This window comes from Euprymna scolopes, chromosome 11 (assembly GCF_053919585.1).
Source record: "Euprymna scolopes isolate OS-2025 chromosome 11, ASM5391958v1, whole genome shotgun sequence".
Taxonomy (NCBI): domain Eukaryota; kingdom Metazoa; phylum Mollusca; class Cephalopoda; order Sepiida; family Sepiolidae; genus Euprymna; species Euprymna scolopes.
In genome coordinates, this window is record NC_136492.1 from 109,974,266 (window position 1) to 109,988,845 (window position 14,580).

The 14,580-nt window shown below is 31.9% G+C and overlaps 1 protein-coding gene across 3 annotated transcripts in view; it reads right to left on the bottom strand.

The window, feature by feature from the left end:
* The window catches only part of LOC145288070 (ras-related protein Rab6), a 309,805-nt gene that overhangs the window by 105,808 nt on the left and 189,417 nt on the right, over positions 1–14,580 (bottom strand). The gene's annotated exons all lie outside the window — the stretch shown is intronic.

The following is a 14,580-nucleotide window of genomic DNA, read 5'->3' on the forward strand; positions in this document are numbered from 1 at the left end:
TTTCATTTAAACATGGCATGGACAGGAAAAAAAATTCGAATGTCGAAATATTGATTTTAAACAAATCAATGTTTATTTTACAAAATCTTTGTGTTGTAATTTGGCTTTTAAATGTATAACATACATATTTCATTTTAAAATTTAAACAATGCTTATATAATGGAGAACACAACCTTATATATATATATATATTATATATATATATGCATACATATATATATATATACACACACACTTCTATTTCATAAATTTTTTTAAATTCTGAAATTTAAAAAAAAATCCCTTTTTTGGTTTGGTTTGTTTGTATACGATTCATTGTGTTTTGTTTGTTAAACATAAGGTGCTATTTTACATGTGGCTGGTGGTCGCAGGTTCTCCAATTATGAATATGATCATAAAATATATGATGGTAATTGAACTCAGCACAACTAATTCCGTAGGCAACAACACTACTTAGTAGGCCAATCAGATATCGTCTCTTACAATTTTATTACAGCCAAAGATGAAATGTTTTCCATAGTGCATATTTTACATTTTTAGATCAAAGGGTCTGAGTATGCTCTTCGAACTTTGTATTATACATTGTATTTTATTTTGTTGTAGCTGGGGATGGGGCATCCTATCAGATGCCAGACATAAATCTGCTATCGCAGACATTCCAACCATGAGATCTTTATAAGATTCTAACTGTCCCTTTAAGTGCAATTGCTTTTCTCTCTTGGTTCACTGGGTATATTTGCCAGGTAGTTTTCATGAGTTCAGTTGCTCCTTGACTACTAGAATGAAGATCTTCCTAAGATTCCAGTTTCTTTTCCTGTTGCACATAAGACTTTGATATTTCATTATCTTTTCCCTATCAGTTCTGTTTAACCCAGTATCATTCATCATGAATCAAAACTGATTGTGTAACCAGTTCTTGTGTGCATGTTAGTATTTCTCGTGTCAATGTAACTTTACGACGCATTTAATTCACTATTTATCAAATGTTTATTGAAATAAAAATACAATAGTATAAAATAAAATGAAATGTTAAAAATCCTATTTAAAACATATTTAGATCCATTAGAATGCATTTTTGTTTCTTGATAAGGCAGTCAATTTTAACCTTTTCTTAATATTGAGAAAATAAAAGAATGAATTAAAATTTGAAAGGAATTTTGTAGCATTTAAAGTCATAAATAGAAAGAAATTTCTAATGTGAAAATTCTTGGGAAATCCTCATAGATTAAAAGTTTTGGAAACTATTTACATCCAATCATTTTATAAATAGAGATTAAAACATTACCGTAACAACAATTACTTATAGTTTTATAACAATTTGGGTCAATAATTTAATTATCTAACAATAACCTTCAAAATTCTATTCAAACAATTAAAAATTTGGTAAAAATAAAAATAGCATAGTTTTAAAAAATGTGAAAAAAAAAAAAAAGTGAAACAAAACCAAAGTAAAACGACTTCCTGGCAGCACCTGGTTGGGATAGCTTGTTTACTTATAAAAAAAAAAAATATTCCTGCGAACATCTCGTTTAATATGCATCTATTTTTTATTTATTTTTTTTTTTATTTATTTTTTTTTTTTTGCTACATTAGTCATCGAGTGTATTCTCCTATATTGTAAATGATTCGTGAATTATAGATGGTAATGACACTTGGAAAGTTTCCAAAAAGTAAACCTAAAAGCTATGTATTCATTCAATTCTGATGAATAAAACTGGGTCACAAAATAGACACGATTTAAGAAGTAGATATTTCAGAGTACACATTCTAATGTTACACATGATTGCATTAAAGTCATCAAATTGTATTAAGAATATGAATTTAGCATTTTGAAGGGCAAGTAGCAAAACAGGGGCCAACAAAGTAGATTGTTCAGAGCGGTTGACTTAAGTCGACAATAATATTCCTAGAGCAGAATATGGAAAGCAATAATTAATGGCAAAAACCCCCACAAGTAGACGTAATTGATAATTACTAATTCAAAGAACACACAATATGAATATAGGTAAACAATCATAACAGACACTTATAAATCACAAAAAAAAAAAAAAAAATTATCACTTTAATGGAACCAACTAAACACGTAGGCTAGTATATAAAGGTGCTCATTAAGATATAGTGAAGTTTACCATTATTTGTGAAGCTAACAGAAAGAAATAGAAAATATCTAAATATGTGAAATGAGAGCAGTCTACTAGTGGATTAAATAAAGAGTTCCATTGAAAGATAACTGAAAAAACCCAGGGTACAATCAGCAAAATGCAAGCATAGTAACAACCAAGATAAGGATAACAGTTTTCAACATGTAAATAAAAATATTATCAAACACAAAAGAATTTTCATATTGTTTGCATTTCTATGAATATAATCATAACTATACAAGTATATGTCTTCTTTGATAATTCATAATTTTAACAATTCATATATGATTAAGAGATCTTGGATTATCCAGACTACTTTTCTCATCTTGAATGTTATTCACACGTTTCAGATGATGTCACCTCCCATCTTTTTGGTATATCTTGTCAAACTTTGAAATCTTTTCTCAAATTCGGGAATCGGCATGTAATTTTAAATGAAACTCTTTATTTAAACCACAGGGATAGTATGCTTTTGTTCTGCCAGGAACGACCCAATAGAAATTTTAATTCATAATTGTATTCTTTGTTTTGATTGCATTGAGGCATAGCACTCAAGATGAGACCAGTAATCCAAATAATCCAAATAATCATCATCTCAAAAATTAACATGATAAAGAGATAATTAAGATGAATAACTTAACACTGACCAAAGAAGTTTTAATACATTATATTATTTATCTCTATTTTTTATACAATACATTATAAATACAGAACTTTCATTCTACTAATAACTGCTGATTTGAACCTGGCATACCCGATTATATAGGCTGTACAGATATCCATTAGGCTAGTCACACACACCCAACAGAGGAAAGGATAGAATTTACAAGAGCACACATGCGATCTATTCCTTGTGAGAATATATTTTTACAATCAGTAAAGTGTAGATTGGGTTATTAAGTATGATTGATGCAGTTTGACTTCAGGTTGGCCAATTTAGGTTCGACATTTTGAGCAACCTCTGATTCCTTATGTCATTGGAGCAATCTGGATGCATCAACCTCAAGTATCTGAAATATTTCTTGAAATAAAAAATAAAATGGATTTAATCACAACTTTCAACAAAAGATTAGATTGAATCCGAAAATACAGATATTTTGGCAACTATTTTTTTAGGGTCCAGAGGTTGCTCAACATAATGAACCAAGATTGTGTGACTGACAACAGAAAATCAGCAGCAGCAACTGTTGTGCCTGGTTATTCTGATGAACAAAAATAATAAAACCCATCCATAATCATGTTGACACACTAGTTCCTGCTGGATCAGCAACGTTACACCTGGTACTAAATGGGTGACTATTTGAGACTTCCAAGCGCTGCATGTGCTTTCCGCTTATCTCGGCATTGTTTCCAGTTATCCTGGACTTCTTCTTGCCACTGGACTTAGACAGTGGTGATTCAAGAGAGGTGTGGTTGCAGATTGTGCAATCCTTGCCTCACAATTACACGTGCAGCTACCCCTACAGGGGATATCCTTTGTCTTTTGAGACTGAACGAAGACATTGAGGGTCCTATATAATATTTACAATTGAAAGTTGTGACTAAATCTTTTTTTTTTTTTGTTCTTTTTCAAATACAGCAAGAAATATTTCAGATACTTTGAGTCAACGAGTTGAGATTGCCCTAATGTTGATAGGAATCAGATTGTGCGACTAACAACAGAGAATCATCAGCAGCAATTGTTGTGCCTGGTTATTCTGATGAACAAAAATAATAAAACCCATCCATAACAGAGTCAGATATTTTGTTTTTAAAAGCAGATATATTCAGACTATCAAATTATTTCTGAACACGTACAAAATGCATACAATTTTCTAGTTTTTTTGTCTCATATATTCCAAACATTTTGGACTGGAGCCAAAGTGAAGTATCTTTTCTGTTCTTGCTTGTAGGATGAAGCAATTTATATTTCTATTCCAAAATTTTTTCATGTGAGCTAGTGATATATCTTGCCACACTGAATAAACTCGTCAGTATGTGATGTAACACTTATAAATGGGTAAAAACAAAATAAATAAAATAAAAAAAATACTATATGAGAATTATAAACAAAGCACAAATATTTTGTGAAGAATAAAATACCAATTTTTTTTCCGGCTTAGATCCATGTAAACTTTTGATTCATTTCTTAGCACATAAAAAATGGTTCTTATATTGATGTCTGGACTTGAGATAGGATAAAACGTTCAGTATCTTTTCCATTTCATCTGAGTAGGAGGCAAGCAGCTTTTATTACTATTTGTTGTCATACAATTTAGCCAGTTTAATTATTTTATGAAATAAAAATTCCATCACTTATTTACAAAAATCAATTTATGGATAACATTTTTTTTCTATTAGAATGCATTTCAATTTTTTAAAAACATAGAATAAACTGTCAAATAAAAACTGATTTTAAACAAAAGATTAAAAAAATATATATTTACTGATCAACTTATGTCCAACAAGCCGCTTTACCATTTCTTTGAAAACATGTTAGCCATTATCATTAATTACTTTGTGAAAATCTACTTTTTATGGCTTTACAATTCTTTGCTATACTTCATGCAATGTTGAAACTACATTAACTTAATAGCTGGACTGCACCGGTTAGGGGCAGTCGGTTACATAAAAATATATGTCTAGTCATTATACTTATCATATTATCAGACGTTTTCCCCATTTTCTTTTGAAATGATATTACAGAGTCAATAAGAGCAAAATGTGATAAAATACATCAACTGTTTCAGTTTTTATCGTTTTATTAAAAAGGTATAAACTTTCTAAAGGACATTTTATTTCGATTGAACACAAAGTATGAAAAGCTAAAACAGAATCATTAACCTTTTTACCAAGTACAGAAATGCATTCATCACTTCCGTGCTTAACGTCAATCAGTATCTATTTCTACCGAGACAGAACCAAACTAGTGGCAGTTACTTATGAGAACCGATACAGTAACATCAGATTAGAGAACATTGATTATAGATTCTAAGCTTCTTTTATGATGAAAAATGAAAATTCTTGGACTAAACATAAAAGAAAAAAGGGGGGAAAAACAATTGATTGCAAAGATAATCAAAGCTGATTCTCTCATTGTGTATGCATGCTTATATGTATCTATCTAGAATCCGTGCAACAGATTCAAACACCAGATTGGTGATTGACTAAGGTTTCAGTTCAGGTGAGAAGACACAAAGGAAATTAATAAGATTGTGTGTGTGCGTGTGTGTGTATTTTGCAGAAGACTTTAAACCTCTGATGATTAAAAGGCCACCGTTTGTCCTATACTGAAGTTTTACGCCATCCTCAGTTCTAGCAAATACATGTTTCAGCATTACCAAAAAGAAAAGGGCAAACAGTACAGGGGTCATGGCACATCCCTGTTTAGTGCCGTTAGTTACGCTGAATGAAACATATCTCACCATTTGCCTTCATTCCTTCGTGGAATGAAACTATCACTTGCCCAAGCTTTTGCAACACTTTCCACAGGGAAACCCAGTTTACAGTGTCAAATGCTTTAGTGAGGTCCACAAGCACCATATACATCTGATTCTTTTCACAAACTTTCTCTGTAACCTGTCTCTCAAGGATAAAACCATGTCTATGGTGCTGCGACCTGCATGAAAGTCACACTGTGACTCAGTATACATATTGTCAATTACATGGTTTATGATCGGGTTCAAAATCAACCTTGCTAAGACTTCACAAGCTATGGAAAGAAGAGAAATACTGCAGTAGTTATTACATACTTTTTTATTTTCTTATTTTTGTACAAATGATGAATAAGAGTATCTTCCAAATCTTGTGAGATCATTCCCTGCTTCCAAATTTCAATGAATAATTCTAGCCATTTTTTCATAAGCTTTGTACCACTGTACTTGAGAATTTCAGATGGAATTGCATCTTTTTATGGTGCATTTCCGGTCATTATTTGTTTAATAGCTGCCAGAACTTCCTGAAAGCTTGGTAAAAACGATAACTCTGGTATTGCTGGTCAATGATGGGTTGATTCAAGAACATCAGTAGAAGATGTTGAGAACAGTATCAAACTATCAGTATATATAAAATGTTACACAGGAATTCATGAATCAGTGAACAATGACTTATATAAAAGTAAATGATGCAACTTTATTATTTTAACACTTTTGCAATTGATGCACCATGCTGAAATAATATTTAGAAACCTATTCTTAACATAGGGTATCCCCCCCCCCATTTTTTTTATTTTTTTTAAAACTATCCTGTACTTTCGCCACACAATTGAAAAGATAGCATCAAAATTTAACTTTAAAATCCTATCTAAAAAATAGCACGGTCCAGAAAATGCAAAAGTATGATTACTTTTTAAATAGTATTGTTCTCCATCCTTTGAATGCATCGTTGAATATTCTTTATCACTGATTGTCTGCTGTCTGGATCTTCCATGTAATGAACTAAGTCACCATTTGTATCCTTTCTTTTTCTAGTTAGATGCTGGCTTATGATTAATGAATGAATACATATATTAACTATTCATAATATTAATTTATTATATTGTGCCAACCACCATCATCATTGATCTCATTGCCTGCTTGAATCATTAATTCCAAAGCTGTTCTAAGCAACATTTCCTTGCATAGGCAGCCATTAAAAGACAACATACATACAGTGGTTCATAGATTACCACTGTTACTAAATGTATAAATGCCGACTTTTTCAAAATGCACCTCTCATAGCATGATCTCGTTCAATCAGAGCCTCTTTTAGTATCTCCTAATTCCACTGCCATAGCAACATAATGCTATTGAAAACTAGATTCAGGGTATTGTTTTCAGGAAGGGTTTATTACTTTAATATGCTTTGGAAAAATAGAAATCCATTTGACTTCTACTAAATAGGGTAGACTAGACTATCAAGCCTGAGCAAAACTACTAGTCTAGAAAGAAAATTTTTGAAAGACTAATATGCTATTGACTGTAACAGATTGTAGAATTGGAAGCAAAGTCTCATTCTAACATTTAAAACAACTTTATTGTCATCTTAACATGTAAATAAAAACAGAAATGAAGAAGGGTATAAATAAATGAATACGCCCATGTGTATGGTTGAAAACAAAAGGTTAGAAAATCCATACATCGTTTAATAAATGTCCTGTTAGTAAGGAAAAGAGAAGAGTTCATATATGAAGGATAGGATGAATGTCCTTTTCATAGTAAAAGAGAAAGAGTTAATATATGAAGAATGTTTGTACTGTACACAGATGTTAAAGTCAGACCATGTCCAGTTGTGTATGTAGGCAGGTGTGTGTTATACAGTAACAGTAACCATGATGGATCCTTGAGTTTTCTAATCAAGGTCGAACCCAGGGCCAGAGTTCAAGGGGTGAGTGGGGTTCTGTTGAATCACAAGAAGTTTAGGAGTTGGTCAGAGGAACATGAATGATATTACCAATCTTGTCTTGTTGGAAAGGAAGAGGAAGTAAACAGGGATCTATCTATTTTGTAATCTCCCCTCATAGGCTATGCTCGCATGAGAGATTGGTCAAGTTAAATGCTTGCATGAATCAGCACCGAGCTTAGAAATGAAGCACAGATTCAAAATCATAATGGTGGTTGTCGTTGCTGCTGCATGTAGCACCACTACTACAAGTTTGTCCCTGCTTACAAAAAAGGTATTCAAATTCTTAAAATAAGACAGGAAAAAATTCACTAAATAAATTATGGAGGCAAAACATCATTATTGGATGAAAACCTAAAGAGAAAATAAAAAACTAAAAGATTAAAGTTTCGCTGTGCAGTAAAGTCAATGAAGAAAAGAAAATTAAAGGAGTTGAGATTTGATCTAAAGTAATCAGGAGTTTTGTGAAACAAAAACTCTGAACCTAATTATATTACGACTTTTAAGTAATTTTGATGAAACTCCCAAATCTGTTGCGCCCAGCTGTTGAAGGTAGGAGAAATGATGAGAGGCCATCGATTCCTACCATAGGATCTTCCTCATCATCATCCTCAGTGAAGAGCATTTTCCCATCATTTCTGTCCATCTGCATCACTAATCAACTACCAGCAGCAATAGTACAAGCATCGTCCTGGACAATGGCCAAAGAAAATAGCTTGCACAAACAATCAGCTTTTTTTTATTTTTTTATTTTTTATTCAAGGTTGTAAAAGAATGTAATTGTTATCAGGCAGAAAACTCAACAGAAACTGAAAAAAAATTCAGAATTTTTGCTGTGACATTTAAAAAAAAAAATACTTCTCGGATATTTAAGTACTTCTATATGAATAAACTTTTAAAAAAATACAACAAAATGATTTTATACATTTATTTTACTTGATTTATTCTGAACAGATTGGCTTGCTGCAACACCAGATGTTCTGGCCACTCAATCTCCACGGTTGTCACATTTATGGTCAAACTGGGGCAAGTATAGCCTGCAGCGTTCATCTTTTTCAATTATTGATCACAACTATATTCTACCTTCTTTCAAGAGAAAAAATATATCTACAATGTCAGGTCATTGGTGAGTTAGGCTTGAATGTCTACTCATGTCCCTATTTCACCTACAGTTGAACGTAGGAGAGATTGAATCATACTTTTCAATCATGATTAGCATGAAATGAACTTAACGGGCATGCCAGATATGAATTTGCTAACAACAACCCGTTTGTCATTAGTATCTGCACATTATAATAAAAAAAATCATATCTCGATCATAAATCTCACCAGGCAATTCCTGAATGACCTTTTAAGATCTGTGATCAAAATAGGTTTGCATTTTTGTAGTCATTCACCATATTTGTTTTTATTGTTTGGTGTCTATAACTAAAAGATGACCAGAATTATAAATTGTAACAATACTTTGATTTTTAAAGTAAAAAAAAAATCATTGATTTCCTAAAGTTTTTCTATAAAACCTATTATCCAGAACATTACATAACATTTATGAGAAACCTTTGGTTTATAAAGTAGGATGGTCATGAGTCTTTTTTTTTTTAACAAGAAATAGTAAGAAAAAAACTTATGCAAGATTGTGGTGGCGGCGGCGAGAGAAAGAATAAGAAATTTCTGTGTTAAATAATTTCCAAAAAGATTATATGTAAGAAATGAAATCTAAAATTTGTGCCGAGAATAAGAATTTATACAAATTTTGATATTTTAATAAAATGCAAATACAAATTAAAACATGTATTATTTTTCCATTGGGTAATAGTAACACTAGTTCCATTTTTGTTTATGAACGCACAAGTCTTAATAATTTGTTTTATTTGAAGCATCCAGCCCACTAATTTCTATCAAAAATATTGGTGTGTGTGTGTGTGTGTGTGTGTGTGTGTGTGTGTGTGTGTATTAATATGAACAAAGTGAAACTACTAGTGTTAATGGATGGAAGTAGATTTTTTTTAATCCATTCAACACATCAATTATTTATCTCTATCATATAGTAGTGGTTACATCATAAAGTGAACAACCATTCTCATCTTGAATTTCTGTCTTTTGTTGTTAAATTTGAATCAGGAAAATCCAGGCTGTTGATGTGCAAGTCTCATTTGTATTTTTCTCGTGACAGTGTGGAGGCATTTTACCCATATGAAATGATGTTATATGATGCAAGTTTGCAATGTATGTATCTTTAAGAATGGTTCAAGCAGAAATATTTTCGGTTTTGTTTGTACAATACATGAGGAAAAACATGCTATAATGTTAATAAATAAAAAATATCTCATGTCTGTCATGGCGATCATGTTGAAAATGTCCAAAAGAAAATTAAACATTAGCTAATGAAAACGCTTGAAATATGATTTATAAACTCGTGTTTTATAAAAAATGTTTTAAGTTTTGTTAATACTGTTGATAGGGTGAGTGAGAGTAAATCCGAGTTACTGAGCAAGTACTGCACCACCTTCTAAATTTGACTAAAGCAAATCCAATATTCATTAGGATTAAATATAAAACATTGAAACATTTTACCGAGGCCAATATCTTGTAGAAGTCACTAACTGAACAGATTTATGAATGTGTCTTATTTTAAGATTATAAAAGGTAGGAGGATAGCTTGAGTTTCTCAATCGAACAAATACAAAGAGTCACAGTACAAAGTCAGCCGATGCAGGAAGGGAAAAACTGGCCATATATTTATTCTTTAGAGTACACAAAATGGCGCAGAGAGAATATTAATCAAGCATTCACTCTCCCTTTGTTATGCAATATCGAACATTTTGTTCCTTTCACTGCTGAATTCTTTTTCTAAATAGGAGTTTAAAAGTTTGTTTTACTAGTTTTAATTTTAAAAGAATTGATTAAAAAAAATTAATATGCAAGAAATACACACAGAAATTGGTCACACAATTTTATTTATAGAAATTAAATCAAAATTCTAGTTCAAATTACTCAAATTTTCCTCACCCCAACGCGTCACTACTTATCAAGAACAAAAACGATATAAAAACTACGTTTAAATACAAAATAGAAACAAATTAAGATATTTCCGAAAATTCATTTCTTACATTTACCATTGTACAATTTCTTTCTTCAAATGGAGATCACATGACAAGTAATCATGAACCATATTTCGATTATTGACCTCACTTTACAACATATGAAACCTTCTGGGGTTATTTCATGATGAATTCAAATATTTATTTGCATACAAATTGTTTATAGATTAGCGTATAATTTTACTTCAATACTCCTAAATCCAATATGGCTGCTATACTGTATGAAAAGTATAGTCTTTCCTGGTTGCAAGGTAAATAATGTGGTAACAAAATGATATTCAAAGTCATGTGAAAAAAAATAATTTGTGTCATAATAGAAGTGTATGTAGGATAAGTTAAAATAAATATTGAATGTGTGATAGTAAGATCAGATAAAGAAATCCTGTGTAAAAAAAAAAAAAATCCTAAAATACATAAAATCATTGTGATGTGGACGAGTCTATTACGTGGTATGGGTGAAAAAACAGCAAAGGGATATACCTGTTAATGAACTCGTTCTGAAAATGGAGATCATCTCGAGATTAAAAAAAATAACTAGATAAAATGTTAAAATAATGTGCAAGTGATTAATTAAATCATTAAATGAAAAACTAGGATATAGACATTTTTAAATCTGTTAGCGAATGTATATGTATAGATAATAAAATAAGATTAAAAAAAAAAAAACTGTATAAGATCGTTTTAAAAAATAATTTGATTGAAATCATTAAAATTCTATTGGAAAATGTAAATCCCTAGATTTGAGAAATATATGACAAAGAGTCAGCATTGATTAATGCAAATTCCAACACGTTATGGATCCTTATTCTAATAAGAGATTCTTCGCTACGTTTCAATGCCAACGTTCATTTGGGGAATTATCTTCTTTTTTTTTTTTTACATAGGCATCACCACATTATCAAGGCCAAGAGGCCACTCAAGGATAAGGGTTAAAGAGTGTACAGTAGAAATTGGACATTATAGTAATCATTAGTAATGAAAATTTGGTAAAGTTGATAACTTATATGGAACGGCTCATCAAGAACTTATTTACGTTAGACTTGAAGACAACCATATTGTAGTCAGCCGGAAAGCAGGAAAACGGAAGACAATTCCACAGGCGTGCAGTTCTAAGAAAAAAGCTTTGTTCATGGAATCTACGTTTAGGTTTAGGCACAGATAAAGAGTGGGGGGAATTATTGATAGTGCTTACAGCTAGACCAGTGTTTCTTGTGAAAGTTTGGCGAGGGGGGACCATAGATTGAAGCACATTCGAACACTTTCCATGAAAATAACGATACATCAGAGACAAACTCGCAACATCTCTTCTGTGAGATAAAGGTTGCAAGGAAGAGAAAAGGACATCTCCTACGAGGCTACGAAGTCTATTTTGAACTCTATCAAGGCAGGCCAAGTCCTTTCTAGCAGCTCCTGCCCAGATGTGGCAACAGTATTCCATCCTTGGACGTACCTGGCTCTTATATAGATAGAGAATAGCATCAGCAGTGAGATATCTACCGGATCTATAGAAAGATCCCACCATTTTTCCAGCGGCCTTGGCAACAGATTTGATGTACGTGTTCCATTTAAGATCAGGAGTAATGGTCAAGCCAAGAAGCTTGTCAAAACTTGAGGCCTCCTGAAGAGGAGCCATTCATTTCAATTGATGTCAGATGTGGATCAGAATGTTGATGATGTAAAGAGAGAAGCTTGGTTTTAGATGCATTAAAAGTAACCAGCCATTCTTTACCCCATTGTACTACGTGCTCAAGATCAGAGGAGAGAGAATTGGAGAGAACTTGGTCGTTTACTGTCTTAGATGTGCTACCATAAATGGTAGTGTCGTCAGCATAGATGTCTACAAATGATGTAAGGATGTGATTTGGAAGATCATTAATGTAGATCAGGAAAAGAGTTGGGCCCAGGATGGACCCCGAGGGACACCAGCATTAATACTGTGAGCTTCTGATTTTTGCCCCTCAACTACTACTCTTATGAACCTATCAGAAAGAAATGATTTAATAATTAAGACATTTCCAGCAATACCATAGCTAGAGATCTTATGAAGTAAACCTTTATGCCATACCCTATCAAAGGACTTAGATATGTCAAGAGCAATTGCCCTAGAAAGGTTGCCTCCATCGAGAGATTTGCTAATCCTATGAGATATAACTGTAAGCACATCTGCTGTAGATCTAGCAGAACGGAAACCATATTGAGTGTCACTAAGAAGGTTATTTTTGTATAGATGGTTGATTACTTCTGTATTTAACACAGATTCCAGCAACTTACTCATGACGCACAGGAGACTTATTGGCCTGTACTGAGAGGGTGATGAGCGATCACCTGAATTCTTAAATACAGGGCATACTGATGAAATTTTTCAGGGAGATGGGAAACTATTCTCCTTAAGACAACGTTTAAACAGTTTTGTAAGTATGGGCGCTAGTTCAGGTTGAAGTTTTTTGAGTACTATAATTGGAATACTGTCAGGGCCAGTTGCTTTACTGGAATCAATCATTATGCTCAATAATAAAAAAATAAAAATAAACATAAAACAAATCTCACTGTAACATAGTTGATTTAATTCTGTCATCAAATTATGCTTTTTTAATAGGATTAATAATTTCACATTTTTATTTCAATGAATGATTAATAATAAATAAGTAAACAAAAATATGTATATACTAGCTGTACCCGGCCACGCATTGCTGTGGCTCAGTTTGTTAAAATGGAACACATGTGAAAGTAGAGAAAAGTTTGATTCTTTTTTTCAAGAGAATGTACAAATTATTTTTTTTTTTTAACAGATGTTAAGAAAATAAACAGAAAAATACTTCCATCATTAATTATGCAAAAAAATAAATAAAATGTTGATTTAGTGTTTCAATATGCTTATAAATTACGATAAAACTTACTGAGTATGCACTGTTTTACGGTTGTTGTAAAAATGGAACGGAAACTTAAATTTCGCTTCATTTTAATCTTTCTTAATTTTTTAATTGTGATCCCCCCTTCCCAAACGAATATAATAAAAACAGTAACATTCAACAATTGTACTTTATGTATATAAAACACAAAATGGGTGTTTGTATTACTGTACACATAGATTCGAAAAAGTTGTCAAAAAACAAATATATAACAAATAAATGTTATCAAAGGCAAGATAAGTTACTTTTCTGCCAAACTGGATATATTTTTCGTGTTTTTATTCAATGTAACATATTTATTCAGCTCGAAAAACATACAGTGTTTACCGATGTATTCGAAAATTCAAGATGGCGTCTCACACCCTCTTTAACACTGCAAGTATGGAAAAAGGTGTTATAAATAAAAAACTATTCAAAATACTATTAAAAACCCGCCGAATATATGTCAACCTATGTCACGGTAACATATATTGAGCGAGTTTTTAACAGTATTTTATCCGGTTTTTTATTTATAACATCTTTTCCCACACTTACCGTGTTAAAGAGAGAATCAGACGCCATCTTGAATGTTCCAATACATCGGTAAACACTGTATGGTTTTCGAGCTGAATAAATGTTACATTGAATAAAAACACAAAAAATATATCCAGTTTGGCAGAAAAGTAACATCTTGCCTTTGATAACATTTATTTGTTATATATTTGTTTTTTGACAACTTTTTCGAATCTATATGTACAGTAATACAAACACCCATTTTGTGTTTTATATGGGGGGGGGGGGGGGTGTTGGCGCACGCGCGCCCCAACATCACATCCCCCCCCCCCCAAAAAAAACAAATTAGAGTGGTCGGTGTTCTGTAGTAGCGTATCTGGATATTTACCAAAAAAAAATATTTAGGTTTGGCTATAAATTCCTAAACTCATTTCACCCTAAATAATTTAGGTGACTGAAATAGGAATCTAATTGAATCTTTAATTTTTTGAATAGTATATGAGAAATTCATTTTTCTTCGAGTTATATTGAATTCATTAATACGGACTTTAGGGGCTTTTTTCGTAATGTTACTGTAAA